Source organism: Propithecus coquereli, unplaced genomic scaffold, assembly GCF_000956105.1.
Source record: "Propithecus coquereli isolate 6110/MARCELLA unplaced genomic scaffold, Pcoq_1.0 Scaffold346, whole genome shotgun sequence".
Lineage (NCBI taxonomy): Eukaryota > Metazoa > Chordata > Mammalia > Primates > Indriidae > Propithecus > Propithecus coquereli.
The window spans coordinates 1887616-1901004 of record NW_012149130.1 but is presented as its reverse complement, the minus strand read 5'-3'; the positions used below and the strand labels follow the sequence as shown (position 1 = coordinate 1901004).

Below are 13389 nucleotides of genomic sequence, written 5' to 3'. Positions count from 1 at the left end.
CTCCCTTCTACTGACAGTAAATTTGTTTACATAATAGGCCTTTTCTAGTGCAGGACTTTTTCTTTTCTAGTGCAAGGAGAATGGTATACTTTTCTTTCATTTACTTTCTGGTCACCCTTTTATTTCTGATATAAAATAAAAACAAGCTTTTATTGATTGAAAATTTTTTCCTTGCCAAATTCACTTGGTTTTTTAATCTTCCTTGTTGTCTTTTCATAGGTAATTTGTAACACATTCTGGAAGTTCACATTTATCTTTCCTTTCTCTGATCTATTGTTTCTAGAACTACAGAAGGTAAGAGCTAGAAAGAATGTTAGAGATAATTTAGGTGTAACTCATAGTTTTACAGATGAGGATATTGCCCAAGGTCATACTATAGGTAGTGGGTTGAATTGGGATTAGAACAAGGAGAGCCAAGTCTAACAGTTAGTAGACAGCTGAAGACTTAATCATTTTCTCATTGTTTTCATATTTATGAGTTCTGTTTTATCAGTTGGATTCTTAAGTTCTTTGTAATTAGTGACCATGTATTATATTATACTCTTTTAGTACCTTACATGGGCTTTAGCATTAGGCCCAAAGTAATGTTTTTGGGTTGAGAGAATAATGTGAATTATTTGAGAATAATTTAATTTGATGTTATATTTCTACCTGACTTACGGGAAGAGACACCTGGAGGGCAAATCTTGATTACTTGTGCAATGGGTATATAAAAAGAATTGGGAACAGGACAGATGAGATGGAGAGAATTAACAGAAGGCTGCAGATGGTGGCTTAGCACTTTGGAACGAGTCCATCAGTTCCTGCTGTCCAATCCAGTGTGAAAGATCCATCTGGGCCTCCCCTGAGTGCAAGAATGTGATGTAATGGACACAGGATGTGAAAGCCGGTTTCACGGAAAGTAATTATCAGCTTGGATCAAATAGACTTGGAAATGTTAGGTGTAGAGACAAGATGGGAAGAACTGAACGCTTGGATTAGGTGGGTCCTTAGTATATGACTTCTCTTCCCATTTATCTGATAAAATCCACACCCTTGGCATCTTGATTCCTGTTTTAACTTCTTATTTTTTTAAATTTAAGTAAATGTTGAAATTTAAAACAGTACCTTCTCGCAAAAAAGTTTATTGTAAAAACTTTAGAAAACTGAGATAAGCAAAATGAAGAAAATAGATGATTATTTACAATTAGTTATTTTGAACCTGTATAGGTCTATTTTTATATATGCCCGATACATATTTTTTAAATATATGGAGTCACAATGTACTATTGTATAATATAAAATGATTTACGATTAGTTATTTTGAACCTGTATAAGTCTATTTTTATATATGCCCGATACATATTTTTTAAATATATGGAGTCACAATGTACTATTGTATAATATAAAATGATTTACGATTTTTTAGTTAATGAATGAATATCTTTTATGTTAACATGCAGATCTACAGTGTCATTATAATAATTCAGGTATGGGTATGCCATTATTTGTTTAACCAGTTCCCTATTGTTGGGCATTGAATTTTTTTTCAGTCTTACATGAACTAACAACGCTAAGATGACATCTTTGTATATATGTGTATGTTACCCTTTCCTTAAGATACAACTTTATAGTGAAATTTCCATTCTCAAGATTATGTACCAGTTAATTTTTTAAGTATTCTAACAGCCAATATTCTATAATATCATGGCTAATATTCTAATAAACTTGACTTATTTCTTCTGTGTGTCAAATGGTGATCCATAGCTGTGGCTACGATTCTCATATTCTAGTTATGATAGCTAGAAATGACTAGGGAAGGGTCATTTCTGTTCATTCATTCTGTTTCCCAAAATACAATTATAGAACTCTGTCACCATTGATTCTTAATAATGTGATTAAGTCCAGTTGGTAAAGTCATTCTGTTTCTTACAGTTTCACTTCATTTTCGACTTCTAGCTTTTTTTTCCATTTTAATTCCCTGCCCTAACCCCATACTCTGCAACTACTTTTTGTGTGTGTGCCTAAAGCAGGCCTGGATTTTGCTTAGCTCCCATTCTTAGGGCTAAAGAGACCTTTGGCTCCCAGCTCAAAATTCTGTAGCATTTGCTGATTTTTCGCACTGGGGGAGGGAGATGAGGACTATTTCAGCTCCCCTTCCGACCTTCAACAAAGGTAACTGACAGAAGGATATTACTGTGGGGTCAGAGGAACGGTGAGAGCCCCTGTTCTGGAGACTGCGAAAGATAAATGAGAGGCCGGGCACTGTGGCTCATGCCTGTAATCCTAGCACTCTGGGAGGCCGAGGCGGGTGGATTGTTTGAGCTCAGGAGTTCGAGACCAGCCTGAGCAAGAGTGAGACCCCATCTCTACTAAAAAAATGGAGAGAAATTAGCTGGACAACTAAAAATGTATATGGAAAAAATTAGCCGGGCATGGTGGCGCATGCCTGTAGTCCTAGCTACTCGGGAGGCTGAGGCAGGAGGATCACTTGAGCCCAGGAGTTTGAGGTTGCTGTGAGCTAGGCTGACACCATGGCACTCACTCTAGCCCAGGCAACAGAGTGAGACTCTGTCTCAAAAAAAAAAAAAAAGATAAATTAGGACTTCTGGGATTGAGGGAATTGTGTCTGGAAATTCTGCCTAAAAGGCTCTCTGAAGTGATTTTTGAAGCTTAAATATGACTTGAGTCTCTACCAGTGGTGTATTGTGTCTTATGTGGAGAGGGGGGATGGAAACACGGCCACCTTCTCAGGAGGCACTGTTCAGAACTGCCCCCTTTCCTTTCTCGTGGCATTCTGGGTATAGCCAGTCTATGTATTTGTGCATCTACATTCTGTCCTTTGAGGAGGATGTTCCCTGTTTGCAGGGAGTCTGCAGTCTGATTTTTGAATAGTGTTAGTCATTGTTAAAATTTTCTTCTGAAAATTCCTGACACCCTCTTTAAAACTAATCTGAGGTTGAGAGTGTCTGGCCTTAACCTCCAGCCTCTCTTGGGCCACACACACCTTTCTTTGACCTTTTTGGAAATCTTCATTTTGCCTTAGTTCTCCCTGTAGTCAGTTGTGAGGCTGGTTTTGGAGGAGGCTTACCTCTGGTGGGGTGTGGACCTCCTATCAAGGGAGCCGAATCAAAATTGTTCTTGTGAGAACAGGTGGGAGAACAAAGAAAGCAGGTTTATAGTTCTGACCTTGGAAGCTAGAGTGTAGAAGAAAACAGGAGTAAGCTGTGTACTGATGTCAGCAGAGGGCATGACTTACTCCTATGCAAGATGTCTTTGTTTCCAGGCAAATAACCCTTCAGGATCTAGAGTTAGTCTATTTTGGTTGCTTGTAATTGTTCTTAAGTATGTCCTTAATGTATTGCTCTATCTCGGCTGTGATTGCCTCATTTAATTAAGCTTACTATTGCTGTAGTTACTTAGCTTGCTTACTCCTTTAGCATTGTTCAGACCTGTGGATCTGAGCAGCAGGAAAAACAAAATGTTGGTGTCAGGACCATCTTTGCTGCAGGACCTTATATCTAGTGTCATTCGGTATTCAGTTTCACATTTTGGGCCTGCTCAACAAACTAGATGTGTGGCCCAAAGCTGGTCCAAGTTTCATGCGCATCGGATGAAGGATTATTAATCACTCACTGTATGTACATCCCTAGGAAGACAGATTCTCAGAGACAAAGTTGTTTTTTTTTTTTTTTTTTTGAGACAGAGTCTCACTTTGTTGCCCTGGCTGGAGTGAGTGCTGTGGTGTTAACATAGCTCACAGCAACCTCAAACTCCTGGGCTCAAGCGATCCTCCTGCCTCAGCCTCCCCAGTAGCTGGGACTACAGACATGCGCCACCATGCCCGGCTAATTTTTTCTATATATTTTTAGTTGTCCAGATAATTTCTTTCTATTTTTTTTTAGTAGACATGGGGTCTCGCTGTTGCTCAGGTTGGCCTCGAACTCCTGAGCTTAAACAATCCACCCACCTCGGCCTCCCAGAGTGCTGGGATTAGAGGCATGAGCCACCGCGCCGGGCCAAGAGACAAAGTTTTGAAGCATATTGCAGGTACTTTGCTGCTGATTGTGAATTCTTGAAATTGGCAAATAATATACCAAAAAAGTTAATTTGAGCAGATTCAAGGTTATTTTTGTAGTATTCTGACTCGCATTTTCATGTGCTCTCTAGGTTGGGAGAAAAATGATTGGGGTGAGGAGTTGGAGTGGAGGTTGGAGGTGGGTGGGAGTGGATTGTAGCTGCTACTTTCTAGGCCCTGTGTATAATTGGCCTTTTGTGGTGATGTTCCTGTTGGGGCGTGCTTATGTGTTTAAGGCATCTGTTTACAACAAGTGATTAATTTCTGAAGTGTGGTTTATAAAGTGAGAATTGATTATAGACAATGTCATTTTTTAAATTTATTTTTATTTTTTTTACTAAATTGTCTCTTATTTGTGGTAGGAATGTGTGTAAGATGAATGGCTAATTAATTCACTTAGAAGCCGTTTTGTGTTGGTGCCTACGGTGCCTAGCTGTGAGCACTTAAGAAGTTTTTGAAGAAATGAGGATTTTTTCCCTATTTACTGTTGAACCTTATTTATTAGTAGGCATTTGGCTTTTGGTCTAAGTTAGTGACTTTTCTGTCATTTTTTTTTAACCAGCTGAATTTAAGATTCATTTCTTTCCACTTCTTGATTCAACTTTCTGCCCTGCCCTTTTGGCCTAGTGTTTTCACTCAGTATGCTGCTGAAGTAGGAACCTTGGATGAACTACTTTCAGCTATGTATTCTTAATAAAGAATTTTGCGGCTCAAACAGAGTAATTCCGGTATAATTGGTACATGGCTGGTATTTTGGGCACAATACATAAGCACACTGGCAGTATAACATAGCCCATAGTTTCCTTCATATTTTATATGTTCCTCCAGAGAATACTCACAGACAAACAACATTTTCTGGGTGATTCCAGGGCAGTGATTTATAATCCTCAGTTTTACAAAATCCTAGCGTTTTTCCAGTTATTTTATGGTGCTGTGAAACTTGGGCACTTAAGGTAAACTTCAATTCACCTTAAGAAATAATTCCATATAAAAGAATGCAGGGAACAAAACTAAAGTACTCTACAGTACCTGAAATCACTGCTTTCACTCTGAAGTAGAATAAGACAAAATGAAATGTTTCTAAATGATAAGAGATTATCTTGTTTTCTTCCCACAATGTGTTAGTGTACAGTGAGATTATCATTTAGTACCCTGTGTGAAACGTGGGGCTGCAGTTGAAATGACATAATTTAGTAGTTATGTGTATCTGAACTCTTGGAAAAAATGTGACGTGTAGTACTTTCAAGTCTAGTAAAAATCCAAAAACCCAGCATTTTGCATTCTAGAAAATCCTGGTGGTATGGCATCTATATCCTAACCACTAGGTATACAAAGAGATTTTTATTATAATACATTTGTGTTGATAGATTGGTTCAGAATATACATTAAAACTGTGTGCTTGGCCAGACGCGGTGGCTCACGCCTGTAATCCTAGCACTCTGGGAGGCTGAGGCAGGAGGATCGCTTGAGGTCAGGAATTTGAGGAGACCAGTGTGAGCAAGAGTGAGACCCTGTCTCTACTTAAAAACAAAACAGCAAAACTGTGTGCTCGCTTCAGCAGCACATATACTAAAATTAGAACAACATCAAGAAGATTAGCCGTGACCCCTGTTCAAGGATGGCATGCAAATCGTGAAGTGTTCTATATTTTTTTATTTTCTAATGTTCACAGGTCAGGAAACCGAGGGTTTGATAAGTAAAGTGTGATATACTCAATTAAGGGCTCTTCCAGCTTTAAACCCCATCCCCAACTCCTCCTTAAAAAATAAAACAACAACTCTTTGGCTTGCTGGTCACAGTAACAAATTGTAGTGCATCTTAACTGAGTGAGAGAGTGTATGTTACCATTCTTGATATATTTGCCATTTTATGTAATGCAATGTGGGAGTCACATACTGTATTCAGTTGTGATTATCTCAAAGTGTTGTGACTTTTACATATATTTTATGATGGCCACAAGCAGTAGCAAAGGTATGTAATGGTGGTAAGGTTAACCTTAGTGATACTACCAGAAAATGGCACTGGTAACCTGGCTTGAGTAAGGTAAAAAGAAAAATGCGATCATTCAGAATTTTAGTATAGGTTTTCTACGTTGCCTGATATTAACTTTTATAATGTAGCTGAGGTTTATTTACTTTAAATAGGAAAAGGAAATTGTGCTTTACTTCAAATAGGTTAGATCCTTCTCCTCTTCAGGGTCTGTAGTCCTGTTCCTTGGAGATTTGAGGCCTCATCGCTACATCCAGAGGCCTGGTTCCCCAGTATCCTCATGATTTCTGGGAAGAAACTGTTTTTTAGGATTGCCTTTAACATTCCTAAACCTTTCCCGTTTCTGTGTTAGAGAAGTTAAAAAATGGTGAGTTACGAAGCCAGCACTTAGTGTCAAGGGAGTTGAGCGTCCTGCTTAGTTAAATAACTTAAAGAGAACCTTTGAATATGGCTCCCTAAATAGTGATTGAGTTCATGTAAAATGTATTGGCATATCTAGAGTGAAAAGGTAACCTAGAGACACAAAGAAAGGGTAGTGATTTATCTTAATTACTTTCTCAAAATGATTACCAATGCTGAATTTAGAATTTCTTTTTCCTTTGTGAGTCAAGAAGATAGAGTATATAGCCCTTTGGTTGTTTTCTTTTCCTGGGACCTAGACCTTTATTGTCCCTGACCTTCTGTGTATTTGTTTCCTTTGCCCTCAAATATTGATAAATTCCTTCCTCCTTATTAACGCTGTGAATGATGAAATAGGTAAAGCTAAATATAGTGTGTTAGTTGGAATTTTGATCTCTAAATCTAGGCTTCCTGGGTTCAAATCTTGGTCATACTATTATAGATGGATCATGATTTATCTAATTATTCCTCTAGCTTAGACCCTTAGATTGTTTCAATGGCTTTGCTTTTTTCTTTTTTAAATAAAGCACCAGTAGATACCAAATGTGTACCAAATAGTCATTTATGACTATTTCCGTACGATATATTCCTAAAAGTGTCAAAATATGAATCTTTTTAAAGTCTCTTGGTACATGTGTAATATTGACAATGTTGTCAGATGTGTTCCCTTACAACAAAGAGACATTCTTTATCTTTTAAGAATTTAAAATTGCTTTATCACATACAGTTTGGTAGGTGTTCACCCTTGTTAATTCTTGAAGAAGGTTAATTGGCTTTATTCCATGTATTTGACAAGTTCTGTTGTATGCATTTTTGTAGAAGTAGCATTTAGACAAATTTAAATGTAGGTTCAGCAACAGCCATTGACCAACATTATGTTTCCTTTGAGGATCACCTCTTGATAGTTCAGTTTTACTTCTTGGGAAGTTTTCTGTACCACACCTGCTGTGTAGAGAGGATATGGAAATAATTTCTTCTAGTTCTATGGAAGAGAAAACATTTTTTTGAGTAGTTTAGATATCATTAGTTTATTATAAAAGACATGGAAATTATTTACATAAGGAAAGATTTCAGAACTTCTGTGGAATGAGCTTCATGTCAATGCCATTTCAATAGTGATTTATGTCAGTCGACATACTTTCCAAGAATATCACGATCTCTAAATAAGAAATAATCGTTGTCATCTAGAACTACTTTGGTGCCTCCGTATTCTGGGAGAACTTTATCTGCAACTTTCACACTAAGTGGTTGACTCTCTCCACCCTTTCCTTCAGAGCCTGATCCAGCAGCCACTACTGTTGCTTGCAATACTTTTCCTTGGGGTTTTTCTGGAAGCATAATGCCTCCTTTGGTTACAGTTTCGGCTGCACTCCTTTCAACCAGTACTCCGTCAAAAAGTGGAAGAAACTTTCTAAATGCTTGTCCCGCCATGACGCCCACTGCTGCAGCTCATACTCTGCTCTTATGCAGCCGCTGCAAGGAGAGACCCGCAGAAATATTTTTATAACAACTTAATAAGTTATAGTTAGTGAAAGTGATATTAATCTCTGGTCAAGTTTTGACAAGTCTTGCAAAAAGGGAGAAAAAAATAATTAGATGCAAAATGTTGTTGCTACAGTCTCTGCTTAGGGTGAATGATAAAATTTTGGCCCTCTGAAACTTACTTGGAAGCAGATCTTGTGGATAGCCAAGATTTCCAGTTAATGCAGTTTAGCACTGTGGCCTCGATTTTTTTTTTTGTTTTAAGAGACAGGGTCTAGCTCTGTCACCCAAGCTGGAGTGCAGTGGCCTGATCATACCTCAGTGAAACCTGAAACTCTTGGGCTCAAGTGATCCTCCCACCTTAGCCTCCTGGTGCCCTCAATTTTTAATTTGCCCATTTTGAGAAGAAATCTTGATAGACTATATTATACTTACCAGCCTTTTTTAAAAAACTCAACTTTATTGCAGTATAATTTGAATACAGTTAAGTGCACAGATTTTAAGTATGTAGTTGAGTTTTGACAACTGTATACATGTTTATAATCACCACCCAAACAAAATATAAATATTATAATTTCTATTCCTCCAGAAGGTTCCCTAATGCCTGGTGCAGTCAAATCTGCCCTACCACACATACCTGCCCCAGGCAATCACTGATCTGATTTCTGTCCCTACAGATTAGATTTGCTTGTCCTAGGAAATAAATGGAATCCTACCATATGTAATCCTGTGTCCTTTCCTGCCTAATATAGTGTATGGGGTATGCTTATATCTAGTCCCAATAATTGTGTATCCTTAGGCCTGTGTGTTACTGCACTGCAGCCCAGCGATTCATTTTGGTTTTGTTGAGCTGTGTATGTTCTATTGAGCTATACGTGGAACTTCAGTAGCTCTCCAAGCTTAGGTGTTGGAGGGGAGGGGGTTTCTGGTGCTAGCTGTTTAAAGGAGTGTTTAAAGGTGTTTCTGGCTCTTCACTTCACATCAGACAACTAATTACTTTTTACTTGGGTCACTTTGCATATTCTTTCCTAATAATTTTCTGTTTCTAATTAGCTTTGAACTGTGAAACATTGTAACTAAATTAGTTAGAATTACATGGAAATTTGTCTTATTAAGTATTGTTTGGTCCTTCTGGCCTTCAGGTTGAGCTATATAAAAATGAGGTTATGTTATGGCATGATGAAACAGTATAATTGTACCTCAACATTTTGACTAAGGGATTTTTTTGCTCATTGTATTTGCATTTTTATTCCTTTTTCTTTTTTGGTATTTGTCATTTTGTTGTTACTATTTTTTAAAAATAAACTCTAATTTTTAGAGTAGTTTTAGGTTCACAGCAAAAATTGAGAGGAAGGTACAGGGATTTCTTATAACCCCCTCTTCTTCCCTCACTTTGACAGGGAATGTAAGGACCTTATAGTAGGCCGGGCGTGGTGGCTCACACCTGTAATCCTAGCACTCTGGGAGGCTGAAATGGGTGGATCTCGTTTGAGCTCAGGAGTTCGAGCCCAGCCTGAGCAAGAGTGAGACCCTGTCTCTACTAAAAATAGAAACAAATTAGCTGGACAACTGAAAATATATAGAAAAAGTTGGTGGCGCATGCCTGTAATCCCAGCTACTCAGGAGTCTGAGGCAGGAGGATCGCTTGAGCCCAGGAGTTGAGGTTGCTGTGAGCTAGGCTGACGCCACAGCACTCTAGCCCGGGCAACAGAGTGAGACTCTGTCTCAAAAAGAAAAAAAAGAACCTTATAGTAACAAAATAGTCCTAATTCCTCCCGGTATCATTGCTGTTATTCATTTCACTTATACGTGTGCATGTATGTACACATAAACATATAATGAAATACATTGTTGCTATTATTTTGAATAAACTTATCTGTTAGCAAATAACAAGTTTTTATTTTACCTTCACGTATTCCCTGATGCTCTTCCTTTCTTTATCTTTGATTTTCAGAAGTTTGAATGGGATATGCCTAGTAGTTTTTTGAGCATTTATCTTGTTCAGCATTCTCTGAGCTTCCTTGATCTGTGGTTTGGTTGATGTCTGACATTATTAATATGGAGAAATTTTCAGTCTTTTTTTTTTTTTTTTTTTGAGGTAGAGTCTCGATCTGTGGCCCAGGCTGAAGTGCAGTAGCATGATCATAGCTCACTGCAACCTCCATCTCCTGCCTCTCAGCCTCCCAAGTAGCTTGTTGTGGCCACCATGCCTGGCTAATTTTTAAACTTTTTTCTGTAGCGATGGGGTCTTCCTGTGCCACTCAGACTGGTCTCCTGGCTTCAAGTGATCTTCCTGTCTCAGCTTCCCAAAGTGCTGGGTTTACAGGAGTGTGCCTGGCCATTATTGTTAACAGATACTTTTTTCTCTTCCTTCCTTTCTTCTTCTGGTATTCCCATTATGTTTATATTATACCTTTTGTAGCTGCCCCACAGTTCTTTGGATATTCTCTTCTTTTTTTTTTTCCCCCCAGTCTTTTTTTTCTCTTTCCTTTTCAGTTTGTATTGATACATCCTCAAGCTTGGAGATTCTTTTTTCAGCTGAGTCCAGTCTACTAATGAGCCCATCAAAGGCATTTTCTTCATTTATGTTGTAGTGTTTTTTGTTGTTGTTCTTTTTTGTTTGTTTGTTTGTTTGTTTGTTTTTGAGACAGAGTCTTGCTTTATCATCCCGCTAGAGTGCAGCAGTATCATCACAGCTCACTGCAACCTCAAATCCTGGACTCAAACAATCCTCCTGCCTCAGCCTCCAGAGCAGCCGGGACTACAGGTGCACACCACATGCCTGGCTAATTTTTTCTCTTTTTAGTAAAGCCGGGGTCTCGCTCTTGCTCAGGCTGGTCTCAAACTCCTGAGCTCAAGCGATCCTCCCGCCTCGGCCTCCCAGAGTGCTAGGATTACAGGTGTGAGCCACCTTTCTGGCCTTACAGTGTCTTTGATCTTTTGCATTTCTGTTAGGTTTTTTCTTCTCTGCTTACATTGCTCATCTGTTCATGCAGGCTGTGTACTTTACCCATTAGAACTCTTAGCTTATTAATTATAGTTAAGTTTGCCATCTGATTAATTCCAACATCCCTGCCATATCTGAGTCTAGTTCTGGTCAGTCTGGTTCTGATACTTGCAGTCTCTTCAAACTGTGTTTTTGCCTTTTAGTATACCTTGTAATTTTTCTTGACAGCTTGACATGACATACTGGGTAAAAGGAACTGCTGTAAATAGGCCTGTAGCAATGTGAGGTGTGGGAAAAGGGGAAGACTTCTGTAGTCCTGTGATTAGGTGTCACCTTTCAGTGCGCTGTGCCTGTGGACTGTGAACTTCACAAATGCTTATCAGTTACTCCCTCCCCCTCTTAGGACAGGATGGCTGGAGTGGGCTGGCGTTGGGTATGTCCCTTCCCCCAGGTCAGTTAGGCTGTGATAAAACCCCAGGGGGTTTGGCTCTGATGAAATAGTTTCTCCTGAGGACGGACTTTGAGAATAAAATGCTCTGGCTCATTTCAGAAGGGTTTCTTTCCCTCTCCGGCCTGAAGCATGAAGGGATTTTTCTCAGATATTCGCTATGATAACCTGGTAGAACTCCAGGAGGATAAACTTCAGGAAAGTTGCCTGCACCCCCCCACCCACGACTGAGTTCCCCTGGAGTTTTTAACTCTCAGATTTGTCCACACTGAGCTCCCACAGTTTGTCACCCACAGTTAGGTTTCCCTGCCCCAGCACTGGTCTCCTGGGAGGTCTGCTCTGGTGAGTTGTGATGCTCGGTATTCCTCTGTCTTTCTTCCGGTCTTGGGCACAGTGCTTTGCCCTGTGACTTCTCACCTGTTTGATGGGGATTTTGATGTAGATTCTTAGATTAGAAGAGTTGTTGCTTTTTCAGTTTGTTCAGCTTTTTACTTTCTGTTAGCAGAGACCCATTTATCACTATTTTAAAACCTCAATATATGTAAATAATGTTTTGTCTTTTTCATCTTAATATTTTCTGTCTATTTTTTTGTTTTCCCTCACCCTGCCTTTTCTATTCAGAACCTTACAGCCCTTGAGATTCTGTCATGGTAAGCACATCTTGAAAATACTTTCGTATTATAATATGTTTTCAAAGTATGCTAAGGAGTGAAATGAATTTTGAGAAGACAATTGTGACCTTCAAGAATAAAGGCCAGGCCGGGCACGGTGGCTCATGCCTGTAATCCTAGCTCTCTGGGAGGCCGAGGCGGGCGGATTGTTTGAGCTCAGGAGTTCGAGACCAGCCTGAGCAAGAGCGAGACCCCGTCTCTACTAAAATTAGAAAGAAATTAATTGAACAACTAAAAATATATAGAAAAAATTAGGCGGGCATGGTGGCGCGTGCCTGTAGTCCCAGCTACCGGGAGGCTGAGGCAGGAGGATCACTTGAGCCCAGAAGTTTGAGGTTGCCGTGAACTAGGCTGACGCCACGGCACTCTAGCCCGGGCAACACAGTGAGACTCTGTCTCAAAAAAAAAAAAAAAAAAAAAAGGAATAAAGGCCAGTTGTAAAGTGGTGTTAATACATTTATTTTGATCTTAAGATTGATCAATTATGTTGAGTCAATTGTATTTTCATGCAACCCAGGGTAAGCATTTTAGCTTTGATTACTTTTAAAGCTATGCATTAGTGCTAGACATTAATGTAAAGAGTAATTACTGATTGCTTTCTCTTTACTAGGTATCTTGCCAGACAAGAGAGGGGTCAAAGATGAGGCGTGGTCCTTGCATTTCCTTATGGTGTCATCTGATGGCTAAAATTCAGACTTATTTCTATACAGTGTCCCATTCTTGAAGCTTGGCTTCTGTGTTAAGTATGTGTTTACTTGCCTTTTTAAAAAATGCTAACAATGTTTCTTGTGCTTTTTTTCTTGTCACTTCTTGTAGTTTGTTATTTTGTTAGTAGATATGTTTAGAAAGATGAATGTGGTTGCTTCTGCTTTCACAGTCCAAATGTGTTGTATGGTGTTGAGAGATCATAAATGGCATGTAGTTCTGGTTAAAGGAACTTCATGTCATGTATATGAACACAGTTGAATATGGAGCAGCACTCTAGGATGACTCTTGGAATAACTTTCCTAAAGCCACAAATCTATCTTCTACTGTACCCCCATGTGGTCCCATTCTTTCTTGTACTCTGTAACTCTTTTAATAAATATTTATCGAGGGCCTGTGACATACCAGGTTTTAGGTTCTGAATATAGGGAATCAAATAATATAAAGACAACTAAATCAGTATGTGGGCCTTGATAGGAATAGAACTGTGCGGAAGATACCTAGGGCATATACAGAGCAAGTACATCTAAGTGATACTTGGGATCAAGAATGGCTTCCCCAGGACACCAGAGCTTGAGTTAACTTTTTTTGTTTTGTTTTGTTTTTGAGACAGAGTCTCACTGTGTTGCCTGGGCTAGAGTGCCGTGGCGTCATCCTAGCTCACAGCAACCTCAAACTCCTGGGCTCAAGC

At 39.1% G+C, this 13389-nt stretch overlaps 1 protein-coding gene and 1 pseudogene across 1 annotated transcript in view; one reads left to right on the top strand and one right to left on the bottom strand.

The window, feature by feature from the left end:
* The window catches only part of CECR2 (cat eye syndrome chromosome region, candidate 2), a 193556-nt gene that overhangs the window by 29475 nt on the left and 150692 nt on the right, over nucleotides 1–13389 (top strand). The window lies entirely within an intron of this gene.
* On the bottom strand, nucleotides 7571–7876 carry LOC105815783 (annotated as a pseudogene).